Source organism: Dermacentor variabilis, chromosome 9 (genome assembly GCF_050947875.1).
Source record: "Dermacentor variabilis isolate Ectoservices chromosome 9, ASM5094787v1, whole genome shotgun sequence".
NCBI lineage: Eukaryota > Metazoa > Arthropoda > Arachnida > Ixodida > Ixodidae > Dermacentor > Dermacentor variabilis.
In genome coordinates, this window is record NC_134576.1 from 132840812 (window position 1) to 132852807 (window position 11996).

An 11996-nucleotide genomic window follows, 5' to 3' on the forward strand; every position below is an offset into this window, starting at 1 on the left:
ATATCTGCCACACAACAGTAATCGTCCTCTGCCTTGATGCGTTTCCTTTCTTTAACGCTGCGAGCCCGGTACTTTCCAGTAACGAACGGCATGCGCGTTATCAGCATGACATAGCATTCCCGACAGGAAAGTAGCGGGCGCGGCGTTTTCAAGAAAGGAAACGCATCGAGGCAGATGACGATTATCGTTGTGTGGCAGAGATACACTCCAAAGGGTGCAAACTTTTCAGTTTCTCGTTATTGGGATTATCGTTTCTCGGTATTGTTTCTCGTTACTTTTGAACGAATGTGCGAGAAAGACGGGTTGGCACTAGAGAGTTGACCGCAACAGATTCTGCCCTTTCTTCCTTGCGAGCCAACAGAAATAATTGCAAGGCTATAACGAGAGACGATCGACGCAGATGAGTATCGGAAAGTAAAAGCTGCGTTGCTACGGAGATATCGGCTCTAAGTGGAGGTCATCGTTTTCGGGAGACAGCAAGAACGCCGGGCGAGTCTTTTCAAGATTTCACTTATAAGCTGAAAGCCGATTTAATTGAGTGGCTAAAAGGGGAAGATGCGTTCGGTTGTCACGACAAGGTTCTTGAGTTAATCTGCATGGAACAGTTCTATGGGTCCTTGAGAGAAGAGATGCGCCTGTGGATTCAAGTCGGGTGAAACAGACTTGGAACGTGCTGCAGTGCTAGTAGATGAATTCGATCCACGTCGCGAATCCGGGAAAACGCGTGTCAGGCAATTCACTAAATTCAGCAAATAGGAAAACAGGCGCCCCGTTCACCACGAAAAGGCTGGAGGAGGGACAAAAGACGTGCAGCCCGATACTTCAGGAGAAGATAACACCATAGTAAAAGACGAAAGAAAAATAGCAAAAGCGTTAGATGCTAGAAAAACCGGTCGTCTGTTTCCGTTGCCAGGAACCTTGACGCCTTGCGATCGACTGTCGGAAGCCTCGAATTGTTTTTTTTTTCTTTTGTAAAATGCGGCAATGACAACTTGGCCCTTCGCAACCTAGTAGTGAATGGAATGCCGTGTAAAGTACTTATAAAGACTCAGCTGCGACAATGGACATTGTCCACCCTGCGTTTGTGAAACCTGAGGATTGCGTGAATCCGGCAGGTAGTCGAGAAGAATAGTGTTTGCTTGCCCATAAGATGAAAGACCATTTGGACTATTGCTGACTGAAGCAGCAGTATCGTCAAATCTGTCGAAACACTATCCTTACTTATTTTCAAATCACTCGGAAGTGATGTTGAAGAAAAAGGGCCTAAGTTTTGACGACCACACGGTCCAAGCTCTCACGCGTTCCAAGGCTCGAGAGATCGCGGAGGAGATCAATCACGCCAACCAAACCAAAAATATGCCTCCTGACATAGACATTCAGGAAGTACAGCACATAGCTAGTGAAATCAGTGAAAAAAGCGCTAGCGAGGAGGCATCCGGGTCAGTGAGAATACCGCAGCAAGGACTAGCAGAAGAATTAGAGACTAATTTGCTGCTAACACACTCGGAAAGCTCCTTAGACCTACTGAGGTTGTTAAAGAAAGAATCGCGACGGAAGAAGACAGCAATTACGTCTCGAAAGTAGAAACAAGGATTATTGCGGAGGACGTTCCTTGCGGAGACGAGACCAGTTTAAACAGCCCCAAAAGGTTCAAGGAGAGGGTCAAAAACTCCCTCGCACCTCCGCACTTGGGCGACTTTCCGGAATCGTCAAAAGGCGAGGAGAATGTCAGGGCGGTCCAGCAGGGCAGGAACCCAACGCTCGGGAACTTCAGAGGCGCATTAAGCAACCGCCTGGCATGGCAAAAATTGGTTAAACAGCGCAAGATCAAGCGAGCCAAGTATTCGGCTCAGCAAAGAATGGAGAATGTCGCCACCCAGCCGCCCTTGTGAGGCAAGAGAACAGGCCATTACGCAGAACTTCAAAGGGCTCGTTGGGGCGGGTAAGGAAGCGAAGGCGTCACTCAACAACAAAAATGTTGTCTCTGCGAGTAGGGGCGCGGCTGGAAGGTTCAACCGGGCGGAGATATGCGTGTACGAACAGGACCAGTCAGACTGTCACTGCAGTAGAATGCGCCGCGAAAGTGAGGGAAAAAGAAGGCTGGCGATTTTCCCGCGTTTATGGCCTCCTTTTCGGGGACGGAAAAGTAAGCCGCGGGCACACAAAGTGACAGACGACGACAGAGGGCAGCGTATGCCTGGTGCCCTTTGCCGAAGGCCTTCAGACAGCGATCCAATCGAGTGCGCATTAAGAGGTAATAATTGTCGAATTAAGCGCATCCATAAGTTTCTTGTTTGTTGTAAAGGGCTCCTCTTCGTTCTTTGCTTTTCTTCGAAGGCGTTGTGTTTGTCCGTTTTGAATTTATGATTAACGCCATTATTGCTGCGTTTCAATACGTTCTCAGTCTCTCGACAACCGTGGCTTTCTCGGAAAAAGGAAACACAAGAACGTTAGGCATTAGGCTGGTTGAAATACGCACTGGTCTGGTTTTCTCCCTTGTTAGTTTTCAGAAATCTCGAACGAGGGCTGCAGGTACGATTCTGATAGGGCCTTATGTGAAGAACGTTAGAACTTGGCAGTTCTCAAGGGTAGTTAGGTGCGATCTCTACGCGCAATTTCTTATTTATACTTTTTTGCTTTAGATGCATCCTTATGTTGCTGTATTTGCCTGTTCCTGCCATTTGTACTGGGTCGTGACCCTAGTCAAGCCCGCGTAGCGGCTTTTTGACCACGGCCCTCAGCATCCCGAATGTTGGAATAAAGTTTGATTTGATTTGTTTGTTAAGCCTTGGGCTTGGCGTGGTTTAATTCCAGAAGTTGTCACCTGGCAGGCCTTGAAACGATCGGCGAAACAAAGCAGAGGCACGAAGTCTACCGGTCCCTTCGAGGTGCATGGGTACTGCGATCCCTTTGGGAAAAAAAAAAAAAAGCTTATGGATGCGCCTTCGAGACCTCTTGTGGCGGCGGACGGGCTGTTATGATCGACTTGTCAAGTGTGAGAGACATTCAGGCGTACGTTCCCGTGACAAGACTATTTGCCTCGTCCCAGAACAGGCCGTTACGATAAGCCTGGACATCGACATGTCAAGTGTGAGAAACGTTCAAGCGGGCGTCCCCATGTCGACATAGTTGCCCTCTTCTCCGAAACAGCTTCACCCCTTTTGTTCCCCGAGCTGACACAAAGGGAAGGATGAAGAGAAGACAAACCGAAGGGCGGGAGGGCGTCGACGACAGAACCTGACGAAAGCACTAATACTTCCGCTGAGTAGACCATAAATATGATCGCTTAGGAACAAACAAGGGAGGACGGAAGGGAACAAGGACGGCGTCTGTCCTTCCTTGTTTGCGCCTAAGCGATCATATTTATGGTCTACTCAGCAATATGAACCGACTAGCCCAGCAACCTGTCTTAATACTTCCACAGCCTCCCCGAGACGACAGCGACGAACACAAGAATGCAAGGGTTTATTTAAGGCCGTCCTGGCTCTTGTGTTAATGAGAACCGCTCGAGACTCGGAAAAGAGTCAGCATCATGTACCAATGAAGTGAATACAGTCTTTTTTATTCTTTTTCATCATCACGATGCTCGGCTTCGTCGTCGTTTCCTTATTCTTGCGGTGAAGACTCACCTCACCCCGTCGAGATCGTATCACTGTACAGTAAATTGCTGTAAAGAAACTAACTCGTACAGAAAACGTTTCATAATAATAATAATAATAATAATAATAATAATAATAATAATAATAATACAGAACTTATTGCATACTGGCTTGAATATATTTGTGCATCAGGGAAGCATGGTGCAACGTACACTGCTGTAGGAAAATTTTACTCGTGTTAATGGTAAATGATGACACAACAGAGTTAATCTGTGAGTTCTTACATAGTTTTGGCCAGCTGCAGTTGTTTTGTAAGGCTTGGGGAAACTACGTAGTATTAGTATAAGTATACTGTGTGCATTGGTGGTGAGAAACTGGGAATAGTGGTGGCAGCGTGTTAGAGATCAATGCAAGGAAAAGCGCGTTTGTAAGAGACTAACTATAGCTATTTTACCGCGTAGTGATCCCTGGCCTTACACCCGATATACAAAGCACAGTGAAGGACCAGAGAGGATAGAGCACACTGGCTTATTACACTGATGAGAATGATGAAGTCACGTCATTCAGCTATCACCATTAGTCAAGAAGGACGTCCAGCCGATTTTGCAGTGAAAAGGGCAGATTTGCAATTACAGATAAGGTTAACCACAGTCATTCATTAACAAACGACAAGCAGTCGTGACTGTTCTCCCAGATGAAGCACCTGCCAGGCTACGTCTTGCAGCCTATTTGGAACAAAGCACCAGCGCAATTTTTATATGAGCAGCCGAACGCATTCGACGTTGTATGAAACAAGTAAGAACTCCAGTATGAATAAAGGGAAAATGAGACATCCACCCGTTCGTAGCAATTGCTACAAAGGAAACCCATACGGGTTCCTCGAAAGAAAAGCCTCATAGTTGAAGAAAAATTCGTCCTGGTCCGGGACTCGAACCCGGGACCACCGCCTTTCCGGGGCAGCCGCTCTACCATCTGAGCTAACCAGGCGGCTAGCAGATGGCAGGGCGAAGTCGAATTTGTCGACAACACGAAGCAAAGGCAAGCGGCTGCCCCGGAAAGGCGGTGGTCCCGGGTTCGAGTCCCGGACCAGGACGAATTTTTCTTCAACTATGAGGCTTTTCTTTCGAGGAACCCGTATGGGTTTCCTTTGTAGCAATTGCTACGAACGGGTGGATGTCTCATTTTCCCTTTATTCATTGCTTCTCTCCACCTTGCGGGTTTCCGCAGAACTACTACGTCAGAACTCCAGTATATATATATATATATATATATATATATATATATATATATATATATATATATATATAGTCACGCACGCAAGCAAAGCTGGTGGCACGCAAGCTCGTGCTTACGGGCAGCAAGTCCTCTTTGAATGCGCTCCCTTCGGTTGTTTCGCGCTACGTTAACCACATAGAATAAAAAAAAACTCGTATATTAAAGAAAAAAGTGACGAAAACCGGCAGAGCAGAAGAGCCCAACCAACCATAATTGTCGCGGTTAACACACTGAACTAATTTCGGGCACTGCTGACGAAAAACTAAGTGTGCAAAGTATTTCACTTACCGGAAAAGGTGATATCTGACCGTGCCACGTACAAAGACGCATCGAGAAAGACGAAGTCGGAGAAGGCACATCCCGCCATTGTGGTAGTAAGCCGTCGGCAGAAACACACAATACAGCCGATGTCACGGAGCACTGATGCAAAACACACGACAAACTGTGTCAGCAGAGCGTCAGCATAGTTAAATTATGCCAGTTAACATCTAATAAATGTACAGAATAGCTGAGAACGGCACGCAATTCTAGCATAACGTACTCAACCAAGCTCACGACCGAGACGATGATGATGATGGTCGTGATCCGTTATTCAATGGCACAAACGTGTCACAAACTCACTTTGGGCGATAGCATGCCTACTTGGCTACCGCCGAATAAGGTTCCTATATTATAGATAAAACAAGCTTGAAACTTGTTTTATCTAGAGGCCTTACCGACCTTATACCGCCGAAGTGATTGCAGCGCCTTGGCTAGCACTGCGGTTCTCCTGCGATCTCAAGCTAACTACCATGGAGGAAGGAAACTGAGGAGAGGCCCTACCCCCTCCGCGCGCTAGGAGAAAAGCGTGGAGGAAATGACGTATAGGTTCTCCTCTTTATTGCTGTTTTTTTTTATTTCTTTGGCGTAATGGCCACGCCTTTCGGTCCACAATGGCGGCTTTGTTATTGTTCTGTGCGCTCACACGTGTTGCTCCGTAGGTTTCGTACTGTGGCAAAGGCGCCGTGCGGGAAGGTTTTGCGTTGGTCTCCGTGTTTTGTTGCGCTGCGTTAACTGGACCGTGCTCTACCGGATGTTGCTGTGGCCAGGTGGGACAGGAGGAACTAAAGTTCGTGAAATGAACGCGCATGCAACGCTGTACGCAATGTACCGCGCCACGGCAATGGCAACGGACGAAGGAATATCCGCGGGAAATTTTGCCCTCTTTGGCGGAATCATGCTAACGTGCTAACGATTGTTTAGTATTGCTGCGGAGCGCGCGGGTCCGAGCAGCACGGTTGCGCGCAGCGCGGCGTGATTTCGCGAGAAATGTAAACAAGAGAGGAGAGCTGGCCCGATAGGTGAGCAACGCCACGAGCAACGCCAACTTCCGGCTTCACTTTAGCTTCACAAAGAGTGACACCAGGGCCTCTCCTGAGTTTGCTTCCTCCGTACTGTGCTGTGATCAATAATAAAGTTGACACTCACTCACTCACTCACTCACTACTGCGATTCCAACCGGCATTTCGCTCCTGATGCGCGAGCATGGAATACTACATAGTTGCGAGGTGCCGTGGGCGCGCCATGGTTTGAAAACGATAACACACCCTTGATCGTTGAAGTTCTGATGTGAATTTATTCATCATTGAAGTCGATCAGCTTACTATGTTGCGTCTTATGAGGTCATGTTGTCCGTGGCGTCTTTTGTTCGTTAACGCTGACGCGCTCGGTCACCGTACATTTTACATGCCGTTTGTCACACGCTTTTAACGCGTCTGACGCCGGCGCCCCGTGAGTGAAAATTCCCGTATATATTTAGGTATATCCCCCGCCTTGCTATATTGCGTGCGGTATATGCGGGTTCATTGCCACACCATTCTATCACTAAAGTTGCTCATACCTTGCCTTGCATTCTTGACAAAGTCATTCCACGGAATTTGGAGAATGGCAGCCCACAAACAAATGTCATAAAACAAACACCGACACCAAATGCCTTGTATGCTAAATCTTCTCAGACTGAAATATTAGAAGTGCGAAACAATAACAGAGACCTCATAATGATGTAACATTTTTGGTGCGGCTGGGCACTGCCTCCGGGATTAACCCACGCAAGAGGCCGCGTTTTTACCAGAAAGTTCGCCTTCGTGCGTAGCGTTCGCCGCCAGCGTTTCCCGGTAAACATTAAGGTTACATAAGCTGCAGTTGCTTCGAAGCGTGCGACAAACTGTCAGGGGCCTTTGAATGCTATGGCGCTCCACTCTTAAAGGCGAAAGCTTAAGCATCCTCCCATTTTTTTAGACAAAAACATCTAAAAAGGTTCCTGAGTTGGACGCTCTGAATGCGTTTACCAAAAAAAGAATCTGGTGAACCAGTAGTGGATTACTACCTCAGACAGTATATATAGTAGTATATTTCAAGCACTTAGGTTATGTTCAGAAGAAATTCAATTTTCAGCCTTGTGGCACACCAAAACGTCTATGGCCGTTTGTAGCCGTTTCAAGACGTTTTTAAGAGGTTCTGTGTTTCGTGGTCGTACATCTCTTACAAACTTGCGATTTCAGGCACGCTGCGACGCGCTCGCATACGCTCAGCACACCTCGAGATCGAACCTCTGTTCGCCTGCTTCTCTGGGTGTCAGGGCGCTGAGTTAGTGCCCTTACACCATTCTGTATTTATTTATTTATGCATGTATTTATTACCCTCAGGGCCAAAGGCATTAAAGAGGGGAGTGGGTAACAGCAAATGAGAAAAGTAACAAATATAAGCAGTTAGAACGTTTAAGTACAAAGGCTTCTGATTATACAGTTTTAGCTATATAGAGTTGACAACGTCGTGATATATTGGTAGCAAACTAAGATAATAAAGCGGTAAATGCTAAGCCACTTAGGTTACAACCATGCAGTAAACAACAACAAAAAGTACTTCAATGACACAATGTTAGCTAGAACTGCTCGAAAATTTTGGTTATCGTAAATGGATACAACTTCACAGGAAGATGGTTCCTTTCCGTGGATGACCGCAGAAAAAATTACTGCAAAGAAGTTTTAGTGTGACATGATTCAAGACCAACTTTATAACGGTGGTCGATTCGAGGCGATACGTATTGTGGATGAAAAATGAAATCGTTGCGAAGTGTTAAGTAATGGTATAATTTATGAAAAAGGACTAAACGTGCGATTTTATGACAAGAAACTGGGGTAAGCGCAAGGTTGGTTTTCATGGCAGACACACTTGCAGTTCTGTTGTAATTACGTAAGATGAAACGAACTGAATTATTTTGCACGAGTTCTAATGAATTAATTAGTTAGTCAGTGGCGGGATCCCAAACAGAGCATGCATGTTCAAGTTTCGGACGTATAATGGTAGTATAAAGAAGCATTTATAAAGATGAAGGGGCAGTTGAAAAGTTACGGGGTCATGCGGTTAGCATTGCGGATTACGTGGTCGGTATGAACATTGCAAGATAAATTAGCGGAGATATGCACACTTATGTATTTATAAGAGTGAACTAATTCCAAGGGAACATTATTTAGGTAATATGTACCCATGCTGTGCCATACTTTCCCCCGGTGCCATGCGTGCGACGGAAGACGGTGCATTTCCTCCCCGCTTTCCTCCCTTGCGCGTGCGAGACTGTCCGCGATCGTCGGCTCACCCTCGCACGCTTTCACCGCACATACAGCATTCGGCGTGCTGCGACGGTGTTATATCGCCTTTGGACTTTATACAGAACATCACGGCGACGGCGACGGCAAAAACGCGCCCGGAGTGTTCATACAATTGCCGTAATAAAATACTGCCGAAAAAAGGTGCGTCACGGTCTTTTTGTACAGCGCACATAGTGCCACATGTACAGTTCCACACACTTATATATAGATACCAATTTGGCATCAAAGACGTTCGTTGAAGAGCGACACACACATACTGGCACATACCTGCAGAGACCCAAGTTGGCGACAAAGAGGCTCATTGAAGACCAGATCGAGTGACACGTACCCAGTGCTACAAGTCGGCGTCAAAGAGTTTCTTCGAACAGCGGTACCTGGCCAGTCCCGCATCTACAGTGATCCATGTCGGCGTGAAAGAGGTTCTTTGAAGAGCGGCAGGTATGTATGTACATAGTGGCACATACCAGTGGCCCAAGCTGGCCCGATGGTTGGACTGAAAGTCTGTTACCTCAGCACAGCAGCCCGATAGGCTCACCATTCGACCACGGACTACCCAAACATATAGGTATACAGGCGGGAAAGATTCAAACACACATAGATACAAACGTACATACATCGATAGATAGCCTCTGGAAAGTACGTGAAATACCCTAATAACGCGTTCGAAAATCCGGTAAATACCTATCTCACAATGAATTTCGAAGTTAATGAGATTAACAATGAATCAATGTAGCGACACACCGTACTGCTACCACAAAGGCATGTCATGTATGAGGCGTGTGTGCAGCTGGGCATCTCTCTGGCGTTTCCCTTTGGACACGTTGTGCCATCTAGCGGAGCCGCCGCGAAGTCAGCGCCTGGCGCGTGTGTGAATATATATGCAGCGTGAACTCTCGTTAAGACGAACTCGGTTAAGCCGAACTCTCGCATATAACAAACAACATGGGAACGTTTATTTCGTTTTCTATAGACTCAGTGAAAAAAATCCCATTAAGACAAACCGCCTCAGACGCGCTTTTCGGTTAAGACGAATATTCGGAGTGACCGACACTCCTACCCATGGCTTGGGTGCCTCGATGCGCCGCGCACGGGGGCGCGCGCATCAAGGCCTCCTGGAGGCCGGCGGCGCACATCTCTCGTGGACAGAGGCGAAAACAAGAGGAGGAAACAAAAAGAGACAGTGACGTTTCACTTCGTGAACGCGGGTGACGCGCAAGCGTATGGGTGCTATAGCGCATACGAAGCTATCGGCCCTCGGTGTGCATAGACTGTCCGTATCGCAGATCGCATTCAAGACGAGGCTCGCGCGCCCGCGCCATACGCAGCAGCCGCCGGAGTAGAACGCCCCCTTGTAAACATTCATTTACTAACTAAATTAAAGCGCAGTGTCAGCGTGTACAGGCAACACGAGAACATCACACTCAATGATCGCGGACGCTCGCAGTCAAAACGCTGGCGTGAGGAATCGCGGCAGCAGCAGTGAGCGAAGTGACTTTTGCGCTTTTCATCGCTTCAACGAAAACAGAGCGGCGAGAACACAGCGCACGCCAAGCTACGAGTGATCGGCCCACCTAGACTGTGCCCCCAAAGAAGGTGGCGTTAAAGCCCGCGCGACCGCGCGCGGCCGAAGTACAACACCCTAAAGCACTTTAAACTTCCTAAAGTAGCGACACTCTCCTCCTCCGCCTTCACTCCTCGTTTCTCCTCTCTTTCACGCTCCCTCCTCGACCGTGACACCGCCTACACCGCTCGAGCGTAGCAACGGCGCCAACATGCGCTCTTCGCCACTCCGTAGACGCTTCTCGAGCAAAAATGGCGCTGAAGCACGGCGCGAGGGCCCACGTGATGCTATTAGGCCAATAGCGACGCGGCGTTGGCCTCGGCAAGAGCGCGCGAGGAGAAGGCGGCATTTTTCACAGCGTGCCACTACTTTACGAAGTGTAAGGGGCTTTACAACACCCCATCTCTCCCCTCCCGGTGCCATGCGCGCAACGGAAAATGGCTCGGTTACCCCCCCCCCTTTTTTTTTGTGTGTGCACGCGAGATGGAGCTGCCATCGTCAGCTCACCGTCGCACGCCTTCACTCGCAGACGCACCGCATGGCGTGCGAGGGCGTAGTTATCACGAGACGAATCCGGTACCTCCGCATCGCCAACGAAACCTGTAGCAACTGCCAGAGGTCAACCCCAGCGCGCTTCCGCCTACCTTCCTTCGCCTCGTTTCTCCTTCCCCACTTCTCTTAACGTCACCTAGACTTTCAGCTAGGTTGAGTTGCTTTGTTGCGCGTTCAGCGCGCTCCTTTGGGGCTTTTCTTGTCCCACAACGATAATCGTCATCTGCCTTGCTTGCGTTTCCTCTCTCGAAAACTCGGCGCTCGCTACTTTCTTGTCGAGAATGCATGCTGTGTCAAGCTGATAACGCGCAAGCCATGACGATTATTATTTGGATAAAAAATGCAACCCGAAGGTTGTAAACTTTTTATAGAGTGCGCTCAATCAAATTTACACCCTTTGGGGCTTATCTTGCCACACAACGATAATCATCAGCGGTCTTGTTTGTGTTTCCTTTCTTGAAAATGCTGCGCTCGCTACTTTCCTCTCGAGAATGCTCATGTTGATAACGCACATATGCAGTTCGTGACTTGGAGGTACCGGGCTCGCAGAGTTGAAAAAAGGAAATGCGGACAAGATAGATGAGGATTATCGTTGCATGGCAAGCTAAGCCTGAAAAGGCGTACATTTGCTTAAGAGTATATATATATATATATATATATATATATATATATATATATATATATATATATATATATATATATATATATATGCCATGCCTGGTTATATGACGTACGGTATATGCGGGTTATATTTCCCCGCCATTCTACATCAATAAAGTTGCTCATACCTTGTCGTAAATTTCTTGAAAAAGTTATTTCTCGAAATTTTGAAAATGACAGCCCACAAACAAATGTCGTGAAACGAAACACAGACAGCTCATGCCCCTTATGTTAAATCTTCTCAGAGTAAAATATTAAAAGCGCGAAGCGACAATATAAACATGAAAATGATGTGATTTGTTTGGCGCGGCTGTGCATGATATCCTCTGGGATCGGCCCACGCAAGATGCCACGTTTCTATCCAAAAGTTTGCCTTCGTGCATAGCGTTCGCCACCAGCGGTTCCCGGTAAACCATATAGCGGTAAACATCATGGTTACGTAAGCTGCATTTGCTAGGAAGCGTGAGAAGCAGTTAGGGATGTTTTATTGCTATTGGCGTTCCACTATTAAAGGTGAAGCTTAAGCGTAGTCAGCCTCACTCCAAAGTTTATTTGCTCTTGCCTATTTTCATACCGCAGACAAATATTAAATAAATTTCGCGTAAAATAAAAATCTAGGTTTAGAGCGGCTTCAACCGGCAGCTAGCGCCACCTTGAAGTAGAGCAACAATCAATACTTTCGAACCTGCGGACTGCCTTGAC

General features: G+C 47.3%; 1 non-coding gene across 1 annotated transcript; it reads right to left on the reverse strand.

The window, feature by feature from the left end:
* Positions 1-4511: 4511 nt before the first annotated feature.
* TRNAS-GGA (transfer RNA serine (anticodon GGA)) lies at positions 4512-4586 on the reverse strand. The gene has a single exon. It is a non-coding gene; the product is annotated as a tRNA-Ser (tRNA).
* Positions 4587-11996: the final 7410 nt, after the last annotated feature.